This window comes from Silurus aristotelis (assembly GCF_946808225.1).
Source record: "Silurus aristotelis genome assembly, chromosome: 20".
Lineage (NCBI taxonomy): Eukaryota > Metazoa > Chordata > Actinopteri > Siluriformes > Siluridae > Silurus > Silurus aristotelis.
The window spans coordinates 14,591,399-14,601,478 of record NC_139593.1 but is presented as its reverse complement, the minus strand read 5'-3'; positions in this window follow the sequence as shown (position 1 = coordinate 14,601,478).

The following is a 10,080-nucleotide window of genomic DNA, read 5'->3' as shown; positions in this document are numbered from 1 at the left end:
ACCATGTTAGTTGTATGATGACAATACTGTTTATAATGAATAAATGAATTAAGTGTGGGTATACACCTATAATACAACATCTATACTACATATTATTGTTGTAGTTAGACAGCAGCTACAATACTTTTGTGAATTACTTTCTATTACATTCTTGTGTCATTTATTTTAGAATAATTTTTTATTATATTCAATTTAAATTGTTTCTGATTCATGGACTTGCTATGATAAAATATAATTAACTTCAATTCATTTTTTTTTGTATAGCCGTTTTAACAATGGACTTTCTCTCAAAGCAGTTGTACACAGATAATGCTTTAATAAAGAATGAATAAGATATTCATAAGTGTAATTTTGTCTCCAATTAGCAAGCCGATGGTGACTGTGGCGAGGAAAAGCTCCCTGAGAAGGCCATAAGGCATAACCTTGAGAGGAACCAGACCCAAGAGGGAACCCATCCTCATCTGGGTGGCACTGAATGTCTGTTCATTAGAGCTAAACGATGTTGAGGTGTGCAGTGATGGTGATCAAATTCGAACTGTAGTACTGAGTCAGTGTAGCAGACTGTTGACATTAAGTACAGTCCAAATCCACCCTCAAAGCTCCTGTGTTACTCTGTAATTTCATGGATCCCGAGGGCACTGATTAGAAACTATCCCCAGCTGCACAGAGTGGCCTTTAATCGAAGAGAGATGAAGTGGGCAGATCCGAGGAGAGGGGCAGGGACAGTGGTCACTGGTACCTCAGGAGCATGTTTAACTCGACTGAGAGAGAGAAAGAGAGAGAGAGAGAGAGAGAGAGAGAGAGAGAGAGAGAGAGAGAGAGAGAGAGAGAGAGATGGATTATTAAGTATCCTTATTGTTGTATGAAAGTTAAGGACACTTAGCAGTTGGGACTCCGGCGAAACTCGCTATGGCAGCATAACTAAAAGGAAGAGCCAGAAGGTAACACAGACATGAGGGATCTCTGGGATAAGAGACGCCACCACACCACCGTCAACTAACCTGAGTGAATGTGTGAGAGTGAGGGGGCAACAGCATACAAATATCCCAGTTCATCAAACGCTCTATATCCATGTTCCCTCCAGATCTGCTCATTTACTTCAGAAAAACCGACTGATAAAAGGCATGAGTAAAAAAATATATTTTCGACCTTGACTTGAACACTGAGACTGTGTTCTATAACTGTCTGGCTTTAAAGGAAGGTCTGCCCCCTTACTGTAGTCTTCATTATTTGAGGTACCAACAAATAGCCTGCACCTTTTGATCTAAGTAAGCGTGGGGGATCATATTGGTACAGAACTTAACTCAGATACTGTGGCGCGAGTTCGTTAAATGCTTTATACGTCAGTAGTAGTGTTTTATAATCAATGCGGGATTTAATTGGGAGCCAGTGTAGACTGATAAATACAGTAGGGACTCTTTTAACAGTACTTATGTCTTCTGAAGTAGTTGATATAGTTTTGTCTGTATAGGGTTACACAACTTCTGACCACTTATGACCATTGGATAAAATCATACACTCATTTGTCTATCCATCCATCAAATAATATAAGAGATTTTATACTTAAAAAGAATATTTTATATGTTTTATATGTGCTTGTATAGATTATTGCCCAGCTGCCAAAAAAACCAAAATTTCAAATAAAAGCGTTCTCTACTAAGCATTAAAACATTAAAAATATTATCCCCTTATGTACAATTTTAAGTGTACATTTCAAATCATTTCCATCAAACCAAAGAAACCATTATAGAAATCTATTGTAATCTAGAAGCTTAAGGACATCCTAATGGTCCATATTGGTGTCCAGTAGAAACTATCACCTGATCCAAGTTTTCCATTAGGCCGTAATGGTATCCACTAGACATAACATGCCAGTAGAATCAGTAAAAGGTATTAAATTGCAAGTAATAACATACACCGTTTTCATTAAAACTAATATTTATTTCCTATAATTATTAAAACCATAGAAAACATTGAGGGTTTCTATTGTTTTCTTTATTCAGGTAAGGATATGTCATTAGAAATAAATAAAGTGAAACACTTTTCAAATAAAAAGAGAGCAAAAACTATAAAGCTAATATTAATCCAGAATCAAAGCTAACATTTATCAGAACAGAACAGGAATATTTTCTTATGTCATCCAATAGACGACTTCTTATTAAAGAACTTATTAAAGCAACATATCTGGCGCAATTCAAAAGGCATGTCTGAATCAATCATATTCTATCATACCACAACGCAGTTTCTTTCTTTAATGTAATACGTTCACAATTTATAGTGCATTTTAAGCATTGCCGTGTAGTGCAATGTAATAAAAAACTATATGGACAAAGTATTAGGATATCTGACTTTTCCAAACAGATGTTGTTGGGGGTTTTCTTTGCAGCTCTTCAGGCTTTTCACAGATAAAAAATCTTTCGAGGGAAAAAGGGAATGTAATTTCTGGCCAGTTTTTAATACATTTTTCACATATTAGAATGTTGTTTTATTTAGTATATTGTGTATTGTACAGCCAACAAAACTACAATCTGATGTTGGCTGATTAGAAACAGAACCCTTGTATCAACAAGATAAGAGCTGCAATATATACAATGGATTTTAATTCAGAAATCTACCCTACCCTAATTCTTTGCAGTCATTCAGTACCGAGCTCAAGAGCTGCATACACTATGTGGACAAAAAGGGATGTCTAAAATTTTTAGCCACATGTGGTTCTTCCTCAAACTGTTACCACAAAGTTGGAGGCAAACAGATGTACAGGATGTCTTTGGTTGCACTAGCATTACATTTTCCCTTCAATTGAACTAGAAGACCCAAACTTGTTCCAGCATGACAATACTCCTGTACACAATCCAGCACCATGAAAATATGGTTTACATGGTTTGGAGTGGCCTGCTTTGAAACTCTGATCTCAACCCTATGATGACTACAGCCCAGGCCCCCTCACTCTACACCAGTACCTGCCTTTACGAATGCCCTTTGGCTGAATGAGCACAAATCTTTACAAGCACAATCCAAAATCTAGTTGAACATCTTCCCATAAGAGTGGAGCAATAACAGCAAATGGGAACTAAATGTGAAATAGAGCTGTTCAAAAATCACATATGAATCTTATGCTCACAGGGTCCACAACATTTTTGTACATATGTATTTCTTAAATTGTAATATCAACAATGTGTGCTTTACTTAATCAAGTCAAGTCAAGTCAAGTTTATTTGTATAGCGCTTTTCACAACAGACATTGTCTCAAAGCAGCTTTACACAAATCAACAGTTAAGGTGAATGGTATGTATTTATCCCTGATGAGCAGCCATGACGACTGTGGCAAGGAAAAACTCCCTTAGATGTTATGAGGAAGAAACCTTGAGAGGAACCGGACTCAAAAGGGGAACCCATCCTCATTTGGGTGACATCAAGAGTTTGATCATAAATCTTTCAACAATACAGAACACTGGAGAGTGAGAACTAACATGATTACTGGAGTATAAGATTATAAGTGATGTTCTTTCTGCAGTCTTATACGGTCTATATGGTTAGTAGCTCCTAGTTTTATAAGCTTAGCATTTGTAAACATCACAGATCCAGCATCAGCTTCTCCATGCCAGAGCCTTTAAACACTCCAGGAGGTCCAATGTCAAACTCCACACATGTAGCGGGATCCAATTGGCACTGGTATGTCTCTAGATGGTTCGGGATGTTTGCGAGTTCTGCATCTACTCCTTCGTAGGTCCGTAATCATCACGAGGTGGGACGTGACTGGAGCTGGCCAAACCTCAGGGTGTCTCGGGATGGGGAGAGAAAGAGAAGCAGTGGAGAGGAATTAGCGTAGCTGCTGTTCATGATATTAACAGCACAAGTTGATAATGTGCATGTGATCAGATGTTCTGGAGCACAAGGTTATGATGTGAGATGTATGTTATGTGTAGGCTTTGCTAAAAAGATATGTTTTTAATCTGCACCTAAACTGAGTGTGTCTGAGCCCCGAACACTGTCAGGAAGACTATTCCAGAGTTTAGGAGCTAAATGTGAAAATGCTCTACCACCTTTAGTGGACTTTGCTATTCTAGGAACTTAATGCATGAATTATAATGTTATAACTGTATTCAAAAGACAGTCATTGTAGATAAGGCCTAAGGACTTCTAATTGGATGGTCATGAGTTCAAATCCCCACAGCACCAACTTGCCACATCTGGGCCAATAAATAAGGCCCTCAACCCTCAATTGCTTACAATTATAATTGAGATAATCATAAGTCACTTTGGAGGGTCCCTGTTGGTTTGGTGGTTAGGATGCGGCGCTCTCACTTCGATCACCAGTCAGGGAACCAACCCCTAGCCACTCTTAGTGCCGGTCCCAAGCCCGGATAAATGGGGAGGGTTGCGTTAGGAAGGGCATCCAGCATAAAAACGTGCCAAATCAAACATGTGGATGATCCGCTGTGGCGACCCCTAACGGAAGAAGCTGAAATAAAGGTTTTTTTAGTTATAAGTCACTTTGGATAAAGGCATCTGCCAAATTCAATACATGTAAAGTATGTACCTGTAGAAGAAACTGATAAAATCTAATTACTATCCACAAATGTATAGAATGTGTTGCTATTTATATGTATATACATATTGGTAAAGATTTTGTGACAGATTATAAATTATAAAAAGAAATCTGTCAGACCGCCACTATTGGGGGTTTAAACAAGACCTTTACCCTCAAATTATCAGGTTCTCCATATAACGATTGACCTTGTGCTCTGATTATGTTTTTTTTTTTTTTTTAATGATTCACATTTTATTTAAGGGGAGTGGTGGCTCCAGCGGTTAAGGCGCTGGGTTGCCGATCGGAAGGTCTGGGGTTCAAGCCCCGGTATCGCCAAGCTGCCACTCTTGGGCTCTGAGCAAGGCCCTTAACCCTCTATGCTCCGGGGGTCCCTTACGAGGGAAATATCAAGGTCCGTGATGTCGGAGTGAAGTGGGGCCGCCTTCCCGTGGGCTCACCACCTGCAGGAGGGACCGTAAGGGATGGTGCTGTAGAGGATTGGGCAGCAGTCGAAGGCGGGGGCCTGCTTAGACTGCTGCCCCCGTGACCCGAATTACGGATAAGCGGGAGAAAATGAATGAATGAACATTTTATTCAGTTTTACAAACCAGGCACAGTTTAAGGTTACAGTGGGGTCCAAAAGCCCATATCAAAAAAACTGAATTTTATTTTTTGTATATAAATTGGATATATATTAAAATAATTTTTAAGAGTCAATATTTTGCATTATTTCAATTGATCCCGATTCAAATTTTAAGGCAATTTGGTATGTTGTCTTAGTTTAAGGTAAAATTTGTACCATGCTTAATCGCTTTTATTGAAGCATGTATTTCAATGCCACTCTGATCTACAATGGATCATAAAGATTTTAAAGCTGGTCAGACAAACTTTGGATATTATTAGTTAGACTGCGTTATAAAATCGTAAAGCTATGAGCACTTTGTTATACTGGTGCAGCTACTCGAGGGCTTTTCACACTACACCCTGGGTAGAGGGTTGTTTCACACTTGTAAATTAGAAGATGCGTTAGTACTGCTTTTTACCCAGGGTCATAAAACATTGGTCCAGAACACTGCTTTTGCAGTATTAACCTTGCATTGCAATGCCAAACATGAACAAGAGTGAAACGATGCTGCGTTCGAAGCTTAGCAACAGACACCCAACTAGAACATAAACAGCACATTTATGTGAAGTCAGAAAACAATGAAGCTACAGTACAAGTAAACACAAGTCTTAGACCTAAAACAGCCAAAGAGGTGAGATATTTGTCACTGATGCAAAAATGCGAGACAAGACTTTATTTAAACGGCTCGCATGCTGTATTTTTCCATGCACGGTTGTTGACATTGCAAATATGCAAATACGAGCTTTAACATTGTTCATCAAGGGTAAACGTAGAGCAGGATAACACAGGATTTCGTTTACCCAGGGTTTAAAGCAGGGGTGTCCAATCTTTTACACAATTGACTGGTGTGGATGTAGGATTTCATTCCAACTAACCAAGGGACACACCTGATAGTCATCGACAATGCAAATCATTAGATTTATTTGCTGTGGACTTGCATGTTTGGAATAAAAATGTCCACCCACACCAGCTTTTGTGGAAAAGATTGGACACCCCTGGTTTAGAATGACCCAGATTAAACTACTATATACACAAAGGTTTATGGACAAAAATTCCAATGTGCTTTTTGAACACCCTATTTCCCATTTATCTCCATCTGGGGAAGGTCTTAGCTTAGCGGTTAAGGCACTGCAATTTGGGTCTGAAGGTCATGATGAAGGTCTATATTATCTCACATTGTCTGTTTTGTCTTGTATAGTCTGTTTTTGTCTTGTCTTGTCTGTTTTGTCTTGTATAGTCCAAGCTGAATGTATAGTTTGATTTATGTCTGTACTTTGAGAGTCACTAACAGCTGGAACCAAATTCCTTGTGTGTCAACACACACTTGGCCAATAAACCTGATTCTGATTTTGATGAGTTCAAATTCCAGCTACACCGAACTGCCACCTCTGGCCCCCTGAGCAAGGCCCTTAACCCCATTGCTGTTGGGTTATACTGTATATATGAGATAGGTGTAAGTTGCTCTGTAAAAGGGCATCTTCCAAATGCTGTAAATATAAATTTGCTATTCTAAAAACCCATGCAAAGCATATTTTCATGGATCTGGCTTTGTGCACATTAATTCAAGTAAATGGAAAATATATTGCTTCTGAATCTAAAGACAAAGTTCTGAATTTATTTGATGTTTAGTGCAACACTTATCTTGTTAATACAAGGGTTTTGTTTCTAATCAGCCAATATCAAGTTGTATTTTTGGTGGCTCTACAATGCACATTGTAAAAATGAAACATTCTTTTATGTGACAAATGTATTAAAAACTGGTCAAAATAATCACATTCCCTTTTTCCAGAGGTTTTTAATCTGGGAAAAGTCTACAGAGCAGAGGCAGAGCTGCATATCCAACCCACAGTAAAAGGTGAAACTCTAAATATACATTTACCATTTATTCTAATTCCAAATATACAATATCCACTTTTTCAGTATAATGGCACTTATACAGGAGTAAATAAAAACTCCTTTTTTATTTTTTTTCTGCGTGTGACTGAGCTTGAGCACACGTCTCAATTAAAAAATGAGACCAAGCAGCCAAAAGACCAATCATCACCATCTTTATGCCATGTAATTATACTATGTCATTGTGCCATATCATATATTACAAGATATCAGTTTGGATTATCTATATTTCTTTGTTGCGTTCCCCAGTTTGAAATGTGGCGAGGGAGTACATTACAGTAGATTTTCTCTATAGTTGAACAGATATCATGATGCGTTATGCAGTCAATAAAACGAGGGGAAAACAGCCTGCAACTATTTTGTTTAATGCATCAGTTCACTAGAACAGTCTGTGTTACTGTTTTATAATCAACATTAGCGTGTATTCCAGTGGATATGAACATGTGATCTGCTCATGGAGAACAGGCTAATATGAGCTCCATTGACAAACTGTATCTGCACCATAAATTTACACACACTGAGACATTTTGCTTGTTTGGTATTTTTTTTTCACTTTTATTCTTTTAACAAGCAGATTTAGTCCACTTCAGCCTTAAATAAATATCCCTGACTGTGACCACAATGTAAACTGCATTTTGGTATATAAAAGAGTGTGACAAAATACAGTACAGACCAAAAGTTTGGACACACCTTCTCATTCAAAGAGTTTTCTTTATTTTCATGACTATGAAAATTGTAGATTCACACTGAAGGCATCAAAACTATGAATTAACACGTGGAATTAAATATGGAATTATATACATAACAAAAAAGTGTGAAACAACTGAAAAATGTCATATTCTAGGTTCTTCAAAGTAGCCACCTTTTGCTTTGATTACTGCTTTGCACACTCTTGGCATTCTCTTGATGAGCTTCAAGAGGTAGTCACCTGAAATGGTCTTCCAACAGTCTTGAAGGAGTTCCCCGAGAGATGCTTGGCACTTGTTGGCCCTTTTGCCTTCACTCTGCGATCCAGCTCACCCCTAAACCATCTCGATTGGGTTCAGGTCCGGTGACTGTGGAGGCCAGGTCATCTGGCGCAGCACCCCATCACTCTCCTTCTTGGTCAAATAGCCCTTGATGCCTTCAGTGTGACTCTACAATTTTCATAGTCATGAAAATAAAGAAAACTCTTTGAATGAGAAGGTGTGTCCAAACTTTTCATCTGTACTGTATTTATAATATATATGTGCATATATAATTTTTTGTTTTTGCTGTAATGTCATGCACCATGTACCATATTTTAGACTATATATCCATATTATAGACTATATGTCACTTCTTACATGTTACATCTAGTGTGCCTGTAAGAAGCATAGAACAAAAAAATTAGATGTACAACTGAAGTATAACATAGAAAGGAGCTCATAGATACACAAGTAGATCTGAAGTAGAAATGTGCACACATTCAACAATAACACTATTATGTCTGCTTAATAATGCATTAAAACTCTTTACCAAATATTGACATTGGCAATATCACTGACAGTACCATTGACTGACATTGTTTGATTAACAAGAAGTCAGACATCTTTCTCACCCTACTGATTCTTGTATTAAGGCAGGATTAGTAAACTTGACTGTTCGACAATATGCTGGAAACACAGAGATTTTGCCCATGCTTCATCACTCCATAAAGAAAAAAAGTCTGGTTAAATACCTTATAGTCGGTCTTGCTTTCTCACGTCCCAATCCGTACGCTCTACTGAATCCATCATGCCATCTCATTGATCACTGTCTCGCTGGGTTGAGACTCTGCTGTAACTTTGTGCAACATCATATAACAACATTACACAATTTGTTTTCAACCTCCCCAAGGTCTTTCACACCACCCCATTGCCACGTTTCCTCAACAGGCTTCCTGTAGCTGCTTGCATCAGATTTAAAACACAGACGTTTGCCTTCAAAGCAGAGCAGCAGCTTAATGCCTAGCTTAAAGCACTTATCACACATACCCATTTTTTGCCAGAATATACTTATTGATAGAGACTTCAAAGCACTTCTGCAAGTCACTCTGGATAAGGTCGTCTGTGAAATGCTATAAACGGAAATAGAAATTGATAATCTTGTTGTAGACTGGAGATGTGTACACACTAAAAACTGCTGCTGTAATCAGAATAACTGTCTGTTACTCATCCCAGGGCTCTTATTCACAATCTTTATTACATCGCACTCAGTACTCTATGTCTCTTAGTACTGCTAACAGATAGTCTTCTAAAGCTGTATACTGTATGGGTCCAGGTTTTTCTCCTCTGGTCATCTCAGGAAGCTTTTCCTTGCCATCATTTCCTTATATTTAGCTTGTACACTATAATATTGTAAGTATATTGTATTTTGTGTGTATTGTGTTTTACATACCATTAGCTTACTCTCCCTTTGCTGTAAACATTTCAGTGTTCAGAGTTGCCATATTGTGAAAATAATAATAAGACATGTGTTGACTTGAATAGGAATCTAAAACTCAACTGAACTGACACAATCGGTTTCTTTTGATGACAACATGTACCTTTTAGAACGCACAGACATATTTTGATATGATTTTGACACTGATTTGTGTTCACATAGACAGCAACTCACAGTGAGCGGAGACTGTTTTCAACAATAAAAGAGTTGTAAAAAAGAGTGATGAACTCACTGCATAAGTAAAAGTACTATAAAATTGATACATGTGGAAGTTTGCAGTCTGGCCACTCAGTTTAGCTCATTCCTAACCTTAGCTCCTGTGACTCACATTCTTAAGAGTGGGAGAAATCCTGCAATCCAATAATCATAATCTTCAACATTACATTAACATGCAGAATTTATATACATATATGGACAAAAGTGAGGTTCCCTGGTGGTCAAGTGGTTAGGATGCGGCGCTCTCAATGCTGCGGCCCGGGTTCGATCCCCGGTCAGGGAACCAACCCCAACCATTAGGGTTGCACAAGCCTTAGTGCCGGTCCCAAGCCCGGACAAATGAGGAGGGTTGCGTTAGGAAGGGCATCCAACG